Source organism: Aquarana catesbeiana, linkage group LG03, assembly GCF_042186555.1.
Source record: "Aquarana catesbeiana isolate 2022-GZ linkage group LG03, ASM4218655v1, whole genome shotgun sequence".
Taxonomy (NCBI): domain Eukaryota; kingdom Metazoa; phylum Chordata; class Amphibia; order Anura; family Ranidae; genus Aquarana; species Aquarana catesbeiana.
The window spans coordinates 77881467-77894995 of NC_133326.1; the positions used below are offsets into that span (position 1 = coordinate 77881467).

General features: G+C 45.4%; 1 protein-coding gene across 3 annotated transcripts in view; it reads right to left on the reverse strand.

The window, feature by feature from the left end:
- The window catches only part of LOC141131448 (unconventional myosin-Vc-like), a 164761-nt gene that overhangs the window by 78542 nt on the left and 72690 nt on the right, over positions 1 to 13529 (reverse strand). The window lies entirely within an intron of this gene.

Consider the following 13529-nt stretch of genomic DNA (forward strand, 5'->3'; position numbering starts at 1 on the left):
GGAAAAATATTTAAAATACATGTTAGTTTTGTAATGAATACAACAATTTAGGGATATGAAAATATATTTTTTTTATTCTTTTTTATTTATTATTTGTATTTCCCCAAGAGGCGTATAGTTCCTCCCATTCATCCACTTCATTAAGGCTGCATTCACACCTGAGCGTTTCAAGGCGTTTTTTTACAGCGATTTTACTGCGTTTTTTTTACCGCAATTTTGTTCAGGTCACCAATGTAAAAGGCAGAAACATGCCTGTAATCTGCCCCAAAGAAGCTCATGTTCTTTTTTGAGCTTAGGGCGTTTTTCAGGAGTTTATTTCAGGTGCCAAAATGCTCAGATGTGAACAGGTGCCATTGAAATTAATGGGATTTTGCATGTTGGGGGTTTTTCAGGCGTTTTCTCTGGCGTTTTATGAGCTGAAAACGCTCAGGTGTAAATGCAGCCTAAGAGTCTCTAGTCTCTACACATATCCCTTTCCTTGGCAAGAAGTCTAATACATTTCTTTATAAGTATAGGTCATTAAATGCCTGCAGAGAAATGAGTGAAGCATGATGACGGTGTTTTCCCAAAACGATGCCAACCTTTTGAAAGAGCAAATTCTACATTATTATTATTATTATTGTTATTATACAGGATATACTGTATATAGCGCCAGCAGCGCTTTACATTTTTCAAGTCTGCTCTGATCTTATATGAACAAGCCTCTATTAATATGGCACTTTTTATGCTACACAGCATTATACCCCTGCAGTGTATGTTTGACTAAAATTAGGTTGGAAGCCAGGTCGTCCCTTATGTCAGAGCTGTAAAAGTAATGCAAACTGGTATTACCAATACTTAAACTGAATTGTAAACACTATTCTTTTACATTTTTAAATAGCAAACAGGTCTATACACTCACTGGCCACTTTATTAGGTACACCTGCCAATCACATGGTGAAGATGACTTGCTGAAGTTCATACCGAGCATCACAATGGGGAAGAAAGGGGATTTAAGCGACTTTGAATGTGGCATGGTTGTTGGTGCAAGACGGGCTTGTTTGGGTATTCTCTCGGGTTTACAGAGAACGGTCCGAAAAAGAGAAAATATCCAGTGAGCGGCAGTTGTATGAAGGAAAATGCCTTGTTGATGTCAGAGGAGAATGGACAGACTGGTTTGAGATGATAGAAAGGCAACTGTAACTCAAATAACCACTAGTTACAACCAAGGTAATACTATCTCTTAACGCACAACACATCGAACCTTGAAGCAGATGGGCTACAGCAGAACAAGACCACTCCGGGTGCCATTACTGTCAGCTAAGAACAGGAAACTGAGGTTACAATTTGCACAGGCTCACCAAAATTGGACAATAGAAGATTGGAAAAACATTGCCTGGTCTGATGAGTCTTGATTTCAGCTGCGACATTCAGATGGTAGGGTCAGAAATTAGTGTAAACAACATGAAAGCATGGATCCATCCTGACTTGTATCAATGGTTCAGGCTGGTGGTGCTTCGCTGTAATCTAATGGCCTTCACTCACCAGATCTCAATCCAGTAGAGCACCTTTGGGATCTGGTGGAATGAGAGATTTGCATCATGGATGTGCAGCTGACCAATCTGCAGCAACTGTGTGATGCTATCATGTCAATGTGGACCCAAGTCTCTGAGGAATGTTTCCAATACCTTGTTGAAGCTATGCCATGAAGATATAAGGCAGTTCTGAAGGCAAAAAGGGGTCCAACCCGGTACTAGCAAGGTGTACCTAATAAAGTGTCAGGTGAGTGTACTTACCAGCTCTGTGCAATAGAATTGCACAGAGTGACCCTAATTCTCATCTTCTTAAGTCCCCCTGGCTCCTCCTCTTTTTGGTGTGCCACCATTGGAAGCCGTTTACTATGGTGGCACACCTGTGGGCTCGATCCCGAGGCACACTGCCTGCATCGATAGGCACAGACAGCGTGGCTCGGCCTTGCCCCCTTGTCACAGGATTTGACTGACAGCAGCGGGAGCCAATAGCTATGAGAGCGAGGAGAAGGCAAAGAGGTGCTACAGGTGGGCACAGCACTGGATCACGTGAGGGCTCAAGTATAAGGGGTGTGAGGGGGCAAACTGATACCTAAACATTTTTACCCTAATGCAAGTAATGCATTAAGGAAATAATGTTGAGGCTTTGGAACCACTTCAAGTGTAAAGCAATATGGTGCCATATTACATAACCTACAAAACCTGTTTTTCAACTGTTCATGGTGTCTTCAGAATGAAATATTTCAGTTGATGACAGTTATCATGAAGATACACGCCCATTTAAGTAAACAGTGCATGTAATGACACTTTTTTTTTATAACGGCTTCTATGGGATATTAAAGGAACTATAATTCAATAATACAGCATACTATTACTGAACTGCTTGTCACCATTATCTAGCCTATTAAAAAAAGCACCTTTGGAAAAATTTCTCTTTAATGATAGGCTCACATTTATGTGATACAGGAATGGCAAAATCTCTTGCATTCCCACATTAATTCTTAATAGCACCCCAACACACCTTGCTAACATGCGAGTGAAATTGCAGTGTAAAATACATGGTAACAAAGTACCAAGCATTTTGGTGTAGCGCAATTAAAAAAAAAATGATGCTTGCACTTCTTTTGTGCAATTTTCGTACATAGGGCAGCATGTTAAAACTAATGACCTTTCCTTAAATGCAACCCAAACGTGCAAAAACCCGTGTGTACCTTCGCATCTGCATAGGTATGAGCAGATCCTAAAGGATCTCTGTGCTGAGAGAATAGGTAGCATGTCATAACAGACCTTCTTATAAAAATGCTAGTGGCTTGGTTGGTATGCTGATCCAAGGGATTCAATACTGTAAAGTCGTGTTTGAATATATATATATATATATATATATATATATATATATATATATATATATATATATATATATATATATATACACAGTGGGGACGGAAAGTATTCAGACCCCCTTACATTTTTCACTCTTTGTTATATTGCAGCCGTTTGCTAAAATCATTTGAGTTAATTTTTTTTCCTCATTAATGTACACACAGCACCCCATACTGACAGAATAACACAGAATTGTTGACATTTTTGCAGATTTATTAAAAAAGAAAAACTGAAATATCACATGGTCCTAAGTATTCAGACCCTTTGCTGTGACACTCATATTTAACTGAGGTGCTGTCCATTTCTTCTGATCATCCTTGAGATGGTTCTACACCTTCATTTGAGTCCAGCTGTGTTTGATTATACTGATTGGACTTGATTAGGAAAGCCACACACCTGTCTGTATAAGACCTTACAGCTCACAGTGCATGTCAGAGCAAATGAGAATCATGAGGTCAAAGGAACTGCCTGAAGAGCTCAGAGACAGAATTGTGGCAAGGAACAGATCTGGCCAAGGTTACAAAAACATTTCTGCTGCACTTAAGGTTACTAAGAGCACAGTGGCCCTCACGATTGCCGCTATATGATATTTGAGCTTTTTTCGATCTTCAAAAATGTGAGTTTGTTTTTTGTTATTTTAATAAATTAGTGTTTTAAAAAATGTTATTACACTATGTGAGTTTTCTTTGCTCCTCGCATGGCATATGAATTATACGTTTGGCTTATGCTGGATTGTCCATGGGTGAGGAAGCCGTGCTGTTACCCCTTTCTCCACCATATGTTGATGACATCTGACAAGAAGCACTCCTCAAAATCGCTGGTCATTAAGCCTTTCTGACTTGTTTGGCGTACGCCATTTCAGGTCATGTAGTTCCTGTAAGCCTCCTCTACTTCTGGTGATGGCCCCGGCACTGATGTAAAATCTTTGCACACTTGTGGTCTTCTTATTTTCTACCCACTTGCCAGATCTGGTGAAACCATCCATCTGTGAATTTGGGAGTTTTTTTTCCATCACTGGCCATTTATTACCCCCACAGACCTTTGGTGACGTTTTCTTCACTATTTTTTTCACACATTTTTTTACATACTCAATATGGACTGTTATGCTTCATGATTTTTTATTTTTTATTTTTGAGGTGTTTGGTTCATGGAACCAGCACGGGTTTCTTATTACTAGTCACTGGTACATCTGATAACAAAGTATATTTATCGTTTTATTTAATTTTCCTTGTGATCAACACTGTTTAATTATTTGGTATTATCCATATTTATGGTCATACGTGTTTTGTTAGTATTCACCTTATATATGCACTTATGTATTGTGATACACACGTTTGTGGATGTGGAATATAGCGCTACACTTTTATTTCTTTGATGCCTCCATAATCCTTAAATGGAAAATGTTTGGGACCCCTTCCTAGAGCTGGCCGTCTGGCCAAACTGAGCTATCGGGGGAGAAGAGCCTTGGTGAGAGAGGTAAAGAAGAACCCAAAAGATCACTGTGGCTGAGCTCCAGAGATGCAGTCGGGAGATGGGAGAAAGTTGTAGAAAGTCAATCATCACTGCAGCCCTCCACCAGTCGGGGTTTTATGGCAGAGTGGCCCGACGGAAGCCTCTCCTCAGCGCAAGACACATGAAAGCCCGCATGGAGTTTGCTAAGAAACACCTGAAGGACTCCAAGATGGTGAGAAATAAGATTCTCTGGTCTGATGAGACCAAGATAGAACTTTTTGGCCTTAATTCTAAACGGTATGTGTGGAGAAAACCAGGCACTGCTCATCACCTGTCCAATACAGTCCCAACAGTGAAGCATGGTGGTGGCAGCATCATGCTGTGGGGGTGTTTTTCAGCTGCAGGGACAGGACCACTGGTTGCAATCGAGGGAAAGATGAATGCGGCCAAGTACAGGGATATCCTGGACGAAAACCTTCTCCAGAGTGCTCAGGACCTCAGACTGAGCCGAAGGTTTACCTTCCAACAAGAAAATGACCCTAAGCACACAGCTAAAATAATGAAGAAGTGGCTTCACAACAACTCCGTGACTGTTCTTGAATGGCTCAGCCAGAGCCCTGACTTAAACCCATTTGAGCATCTCTGGAGAGACCTAAAAATGGCTGTCCATCAACGTTTACCATCCAACCTGACAGAACTGGAGAGGATCTGCAAGGAGGAATGGCAGAGGATCCCCAAATCCAGGTGTGAAAAACTTGTTGCATTTTTCCCAAAAAGACTCATGGCTGTATTAGATCAAAAGGGTGCTTCTACTAAATACTGAGCAAAGGGTCTGAATACTTAGGACCGTGTGATATTTCATTTTTTCTTCTTTTAATACATCTGCAAAAATGTCAACAATTCTGTGTTTTTCAGTCAATATGGGGTGCTGTGTGTACATTAATGAGGGAAAAAAATGAACTTAAATGATTTTATCAAATGGCTGCAATATAACAAAGAGTGAAAAATTTAAAGGGGTCTGAATACTTTCCGTCCCCACTGTAGGTCCATATATATTTGGACACAGGCACAATTTAAATTTTTTCAGGTATTTACTAAAACATATTCAAGCTATAGTTATATAATGGATATGGGCTGAAAGTGCACACACCCAGGCTTAAAGTGATTGTAAGGGATTGTTTTGTTTTTAAATAACAAACATATCATGCGGCTCTCAGGTGGCTCTCGCGGCTCCTCCCCATATCAGATAACCCCCTAGGAGAAGCACTCTCCCGGCTGGTTACCGTGCAGGCGCTCTCCCGAGCTCTCCCGAGTCCAGCATTTGCGTCCATAGACACGAATGCCGGACTCGGCCCCGCCTCCCCGACACTCGAGTTATTGGATTTGATTGACAGCAGCGGGAGCCAATGGCTGCTCTGCTATCAACCTATCCAATCAAGAGCCGGGACCCCGTGGAGAGTGGGAGAGCACGTCTCTGCCGACAGAAATACGGGGCTCAGGTAAGTAAAACGAGGGGGGCCGGTCACTGCCAAATGTTTTTTCACCTTAATGCATAGGATGCATTAAAGCAGGATTCCGGCCAGCTAAAAAAATTTTTTAAAGTCAGCAGCTACAAACACTGTAGCTGCTGACTTTAAATAAGTAGACTTACCTGTACCTCAGCTCTCGGGTCCCGGCACCGCCATCCTAGGTAAGGGAAACAGGCAGTGGAGCCTTGTGGCTTCACTGCCAGTTTCCTACTGCGCATGCACGAGCGGCGCGGCGATCTGTGAACGGCCCCGAGGTGTTCTGGGAACACACACAGTTCCCAGAAGACAACGGGGCCGCTTACCGAGGAGCAGAACACCCTGCGGAATAGGAAGAGGCAGATTAGGAAGACTGCCTAGCAACAAGGGTTTAGGTAAGTATAAATAAATTTTTTTTTCCAAATGTTTTTTTTTTTTTTTTTTTTTTTTTTTTTTAGGATTTTTGGTGGAATTTTTTTTTTCAGGGTGGCCCTCCACTTCAAGGTGAAAAAACATGAGGCTTTACAACCCCTTTAATTTGAGGGTATGTACATCCAAATCGGAGGAAGGGTTTAGGAATTACAGTTCTTAAAGGGGTTGTAAACCCTCATGGTTTTTCACCTTAAGGCATTATATGCCTTAAGGTGAAAAAGCTTCTGTGGTGCTGAAGCCCCCCCCCCCCAGCCCCCGTTCTACTTACCTGACCCCGATCTTTCTCCAGCTGGAAACGAGCACACCAGCACTAGCTGGTGTCTCATGTCCCGATTGGATAGATTGATAGCAGAGCAGCCATTGGCTCCCACTGCTGTCAATCAAATCCAATGATGCGTTGCCGGGGGGCGGGGCCAAGTCCTGCATTCTGTGTGAATGGACACAGATGCGGGACTCGGGAGCATGCCCGCATGGGTGTCCACCAAGGAGAGCGCTTCTCCAACATGGACACTCGATGCGGGAAGGAGCCACCAGCGCCGCCGAGGGACCCCAGAACAGGAGGACCGGGGCCACTCTGTGCAAAACAAAATGCACAGTGGAGGTAAGTATGACATGTTTGTTTTTTCATTTTTTTAAAACAAGGGTTTACAACCCCTTTAATAATAGTCACCCCTCCTTTTTCAAGGGACCAAAAGTAATTGGACAATTGAATCAAAAGCTGTTACATGGCCAGGTGTGGGCTACTCCTTCTTTATTTCTTCATGAATTAAGCAGGTAAAAGATCTGGGGTTGATTCTAAGTGAGGTATTTGCATTTGGAATTTTTTGCTGTGAACCTACATCATGCATTCAAAGGAGCTGTCTATGCAAGTGAAACGGCTTCAAAAATGAAACAAATCCATCAGAGAGATAGCAGCAACATTAGGAGTGGCCAAATCAACAGTTTGGTACATTCTGAGGAAAGAAGAAGGCACTGGTGAGCTCAGCAACATAAAAAAACCTGGATGTCCACGGAAGACAACAGTGGTGGATGATCACAGGATCCTCTCTATGGTAAAGAAAAACCCATTTACAATATCCAGACAAGTGAAGGACACTCTCCAGGAGGTGGGCGTATCATTGTCAAAGTCTATAAAAGAATTGTTGCTCTACATAATGATGACCTAGGCTATAAGAAGATTGCCAAGACCCTGAAACTGAGCTGCAGCACAGTGGCCAAGACCATACAGTGGTTTAACAGGACAGGTTCCACTCAGAACAGGCCTCACCATGGTCGACCAAAGAAGCTGAGTGCACGTGCTCAGAGTCGTATCCAGAGGTTGTCTTTGGGAAATAGACGTATGAGTGCTGCCAGCATTGCTGCAGAGGTTGAAGGGGTGGGGAGTCAGCTTGTCAGTACTTAGACCATACGCCGCACACTGTACCAAATAGTCTGCATGGCTGTTATACCAGAAGGAAGCCTTTTCTAAAGATGATGCACAATAAAGCCCGAAAACAGTTCGCTGAAGACAAGCAGACTAAGAACATGGATTACTGGAACCGTGTCCTGTGGTCTGATGAGACCAAGATAAACTTATTTGGTTCAGATGGTGTCAAGTGTGTGTGGAGGAAACCAGGTGAGGAGTACAAAGACAAGTGTGTCTTGCATACAGTCAAGCATGCTGGTGGGATGATCGCAGGATCCTCTCTATGGTAAAGAAAAACCCATTCACAACATCCAGACAAGTGAAGAACACTTTCCAGAAGGTGAGCTTATCATAGTCAAAGTGTACAATAAACAGAAGACTTCACAAAAGCAAATACAGAGGGTTCACCACAAGGTGCAAACCATTCATAAGTCTGAAGAATAGAAAAGCCAGATTAGAATTTGCCAAAAAAAGTCTAAAAAAGCCAGACCTGGTAAAGCATTCTTCTGATGGATGAAACTAAGATTAATCTGTACTGTGTGGAGAAGGCTTGGAACAGCTCATGATCCAAAGCACGTCATCTGTAAAACATGGTGGAGGCAGTGTGATGGCATGGGCATGCATGGCTTCCAGTGGCACTGGGTCATTGGTGTTTATTGATGATGTGAGAGAAGACAGAAGCAGACCGATGAATTATGCAGTGTTTAGAGATATACTGTCAGCCCAGATTCAGCCAAATGAGCAAAGTTGATTGGACGGCGCTTTACAGTACAGATGGGCAATGATCCAAAACACACTGCAAAAGTAACCCAGGAGCTTATGAAGGAAAATAAATTAAATTCTCTGCAATGGCCGAGTCAATCACCTGATCTCAACCCAATTGAGCATTTCACTTGCTGAAGGCAAAACTAAAGGCAGAAAGGCCCACAAACAAAGAACAACTAAAGACAGCTGCAGTTAGAGCCTGGCAAAGCATCAGAAAGGAGGAAACCCAGTCTTTTATAATGTCCATGGGTTCCAGACTTCAGGCAGTCATTGCCAGTAAAGGATTCTCAACCAAATATTAAAAATGAAAATAATATTTTCGATTATATTAATTTGTCCAATTACATTTGAGCCCCCTGAAAATGGGGGGGGGGGGGTTGTGTATAAAAATGGTTGCAGTTCCTAAAATTTGTACTTGATATTTATGTTCAACCCCTTGAATTAAAGCTGAAAGTCTGCACTTCAAATTCATTTGGATTGTTTTGTTTTAATATTATTCTGGTGGCATACAGAGCCAAAAGTATGAAAATTGTGCCTGTGTCCAAAAATATATGGACCTAGCTGTATATACAGTGCTTTGAAAAAGTATTCACGCCAAATGAAATTTTCTACATTTTGTCATGTTACAACCAAAACCGTAAATGTAATTTATTGGGATTTTATGTGATAGACCAACACAAAGTGGCACATAATTGTGAAGTTGGTCTATCACATAAAATGATAAATGATTTTCAATTTTTTTTACAAATACCTGAAAAGTGTGGCGTGCATTTGTATTCAGCCCTTTACTTTGATACCTCTAAATAAAATCTAGTGGAACCAATTGCCTTCAGAAGTCACCTAATTAGTAAATAGAGTCAGTGGCGTTACTAGGGTTGGTGTCACCCGGTGCGGTAAAACATGGTGTCACCCCCCCCCCCAGCATGACAGGCAGTATTGCACTGAGCAGGCTAGCGCATTATGTGCCTCTCACGCCCCCCCAGCCTGCCGCAGTGCTAATTGATAGTGTCACCCAGGGCATTCATCTCAGAGAAAAGGTGCAGGAACTCAACGACGCTCCACACCTTTCCCCAAGTAGGGGGGTGGAGGGTTGAGCGTGCCACAGCAGCTGGGAGTGGGAGGGTCTTTAAGGGTCATTAAATACTATGAGGGTGCTACATACAGAGTCAGAGGTCAGAGTTCAGGTGGGTGCAGGGTGCAGAGTTCAGGTGGGTGCAGAGTTCAGGTGGGTGCAGAGTGCAGAGTGCAGGGTGCATGTGGGTGCAGAGTTCAGGTGGGTGCAGGGTGCAGGTGGGTGCAGAGTTCAGGTGGGTGCAGGGTGCAGAGTGCAGGGTGCATGTGGGTGCAGAGTTCAGGTGGGTGCAGGGTGCCGAGTTCAGGTGGGTGCAGAGTTCAGGTGGGTGCAGGGGGCAGAGTTCAGGTGGGTGCAGAGTGCAGAGTTCAGGTGGGTGCAGAGTTCAGGTGGGTGCAGGGTGCAGAGTTCAGGTGGGTGCAGGGTGCAGAGTGCAGGTGGGTGCAGAGTTCAGGTGTGTGCAGGGTGCAGAGTTCAGGTGGGTGCAGAGTTCAGGTGGGTGAAGGATGCAGAGTACAGGTGGGTGCAGGGTGCAGAGTTTAGGTGGGTGCAGGGTGCAGAGTTCAGGTGGGTGCAGAGTTCAGGTGGGTGCAGGGTGCAGAGTTCAGGTGGGTGCAGGGTGCAGAGTGCAGGTGGATGCAGAGTTCAGGTGTGTGCAGGGTGCAGAGTTCAGGTGGGTGCAGAGTTCAGGTGGGTGAAGGATGCAGAGTACAGGTGGGTGCAGAGTTTAGGTGGGTGCAGGGTGCAGAGTTTAGGTGGGTGCAGGGTGCAGAGTTCAGGTGGGTGCAGAGTTCAGGTGGGTGCAGGGTGCAGAGTTCAGGTGGGTGCAGAGTGCATGGTGCAGGGTGCATGTGGGTGCAGAGTTCAGGTGGGTACAGGATGCAGGTGGGTGCAGAGTTCAGGTGGGTGCAGGGTGCAGAGTGCAGGGTGCATGTGGGTGCAGAGTTCAGGTGGGTGCAGGTGGGTGCAGGGTGCAGAGATCAGGTGGGTGCAGAGTGCAGAGTTCAGGTGGGTGCAGAGTTCAGGTGGGTGCAGGGTGCGGAGTTCAGGTGGGTGCAGAGTTCAGGTGGGTACAGGGTGCAGGTTGGTGCAGAGTTCAGGTGGGTGCAGAGTGCAGGTATGTACAGGCTGAAGGTAGGTACAGGGTGCAGAGTGCAGTTAGGTACAGGATGCAGGTAGGTACAGGGTGCAGAGTGCAGTTAGGTACAGGATGCAGGTAGGTACAGGGTGCAGGTAGGTACATGGTGCAGGTAGGTACAGGGTGTAATTAAGTACATGGTGCAGGTAGGTACAGGGTGCAGGTAGGTACAGGGTGCAGGCAGGTACAGGGTGCAGGTAGGTACATGGTGCAGGTACAGGGTGCAGGCAGGTACAGGGTGCAGGTAGGTACAGGGTGCAGGCAGGTACAGGGTGCAGGCAGGTACAGGGTGCAGGTAGGTACAGGGTGCAGGCAGGTACAGGGTGCAGGTAGGTACAGGGTGCAGGCAGGTACAGGGTGCAGGTAGGTACAGGGTGCAGGCAGGTACAGGGTGCAGGCAGGTACAGGGTGCAGGCAGGTACAGGGTGCAGGCAGGTACAGGGAGCAGGCAGGTACAGGGTGCAGGTAGGTACAGGGTGCAGGTAGGTACAGGGTGCAGGCAGGTACAGGGTGCAGGTAGGTACATGGTGCAGGTACAGGGTGCAGGCAGGTACAGGGTGCAGGTAGGTACAGGGTGCAGGCAGGTACAGGGTGCAGGTAGGTACAGGGTGCAGGCAGGTACAGGGTGCAGGTAGGTACAGGGTGCAGGCAGGTACAGGGTGCAGGTAGGTACAGGGTGCAGGTAGGTACAGGGTGCAGGCAGGTACAGGGTGCAGGCAGGTACAGGGAGCAGGCAGGTACAGGGTGCAGGTAGGTACAGGGTGCAGGTAGGTACAGGGTGCAGGCAGGTACAGGGTGCAGGTAGGTACAGGGTGCAGGCAGGTACAGGGTGCAGGCAGGTACAGGGTGCAGGTAGGTACAGGGTGCAGGCAGGTACAGGGTGCAGGCAGGTACAGGGTGCAGGTAGGTACAGGGTGCAGAGTTCCACCACTAAATCACCATCCTGGACAGAACTGTCTTCCCCCTCCCAGCACAGACACCCATTCCCCCTTCCTGTACAATTAGCACATATTAAACTTTCCCCTGTGAACACAGACCTCAGATACAGCGCGGCTCGAACCAGAGAGATGTCCCTCCTCACAGGCTCCCCTCATGACCTGTAAGACACGTCAGAGCCGGGGAGGAGCCACCCAGCAAAAGCTTCCCCTCCCCGGCTCTAGTGTGACAAGCAGCGGCGAGCGATGCTTGCTGCGGGAGTGTGGACAGGTGCCGAGAATCTGGCCGGAAAGGAGCGCTGTGTCACTTCTAAATACAGAAGCCTGGCTTCCGTGTTTAGAAGTGACAGTACTGAGCGGAAAGCAGAGGGCAGCAACGTAGATGGCGGAACTCTCTTCCATCACGTTCCAGCTGAAAAAGTCCTGGTGTCACCCCTCTTGCGGGTGTCACCCAGGTGCGGACAGCACCCCCGCACCCCCATAGTGACGCCATTGAATAGAGTCCACCTGTGTGTAATTTAACCACTTAAGGACCGGAATGATTTGGCCCTTAATGACCAGGCCATTTTTTTGCGATACAGCACTGCGTTTCTTTTAACTGACAATTGCGCGGCCGTGCGACATTGTACCCAAACAAAATTGATGTCCTTTTTTTTCCCCACAAATAGAGCTTTCTTTTGATGGTATTTGATCACCTCTGCGTTTTTGTTTTTTTGCGCTATAAACAAAAAAGACTGACAATTTTGAAAAAAAACAATATTTTTTACTTTTTGCTATAATAAATATCCAAGAAAAAAAAATAGAAAAAAATTATTCCTTCATCAGTTTAGGCCAATATGTATTTTTTTACATATTTTTGGTAAAAAAAAAAAAAAAAAAAAAAAAAAAAAAAAAAAAGCAATAAGCGTATATTGATTGGTTTGCACAAAAGTTATAGCGTCTACAAAATAGGGGATATATTTATGGCATTATTATTATTATTTTTTTTTTTTACTAGTAATGGCAGTGATTAGCGATTTTTAGCAGGACTGTGACATTGCGGCGGACAGATCGTACACTTTTGATACTTTTTTGGGATCACTGACATTTATACAGTGATCAGAGCTAAAAATAGCCACTGATTACTGTAGAAATGTCACTGGCAGGGAAGGGGTTAACACTAGGGGGCGATCAAGGGGTTAAGTGTTCCCTAGGGAGGTGTTTCTAATTGTGGGGGCAGTGTACTGACAGGAAGTAGAGAGAGGTCGCTGTTCCTGTTCACTAGGAACAGCAGATCTCTCTTTACTTCCCTGACAGAACGAGGATCTGTCTGTTCACATTGACAGATCCCCATTTTGTCTCTCTCTGGAATGATCGCAGGTCGCTGTCAGGCATTGCGGCCACCGGCCACGTGCATTGGCTCCAGCGTCGCACTGCGGGCGTGACCCCTAGAGCTCTTAAAGAGCCAGATGTACGGCTACGTCGAATCACGCAGCCGTGCCAACCTGCCAACAGTGTAACAGCGACGGCTGGTCGGCAAGCGGTTAATCTCACATTTGTTCTGTGAAGCGTTCAGAGGTTTGTTAGAGGACCTTGGTGAACAAACAGCATCATAAAAGCCAAGGAACACACCAGACAGTTCAGGGATAAAGTTGTGGAGAAGTTTAAAGCAGGGTTAGATTACAAAAAAAATATCCCAAGCTTTGAACATCTCACAGAGCACTGTTCAATCCATCATCTGAAAATGGAAAGTGTATGGCTCAACTACAAACCTACCAAGACATGACCGTCCACCTAAACTGACAAGCCAGGCAAGTAGAGCATTAATCAGAGAATCGGCCAAGAGGCCCATGGTAACTCTGAAGGAGCTGCAGAGATCCACAGCTCAGGTGGGAAAATCTGTCCACAGGACAAGTATTAGTCGTGCACTCCACAAATCTGGTATTTATGGAAGAGTG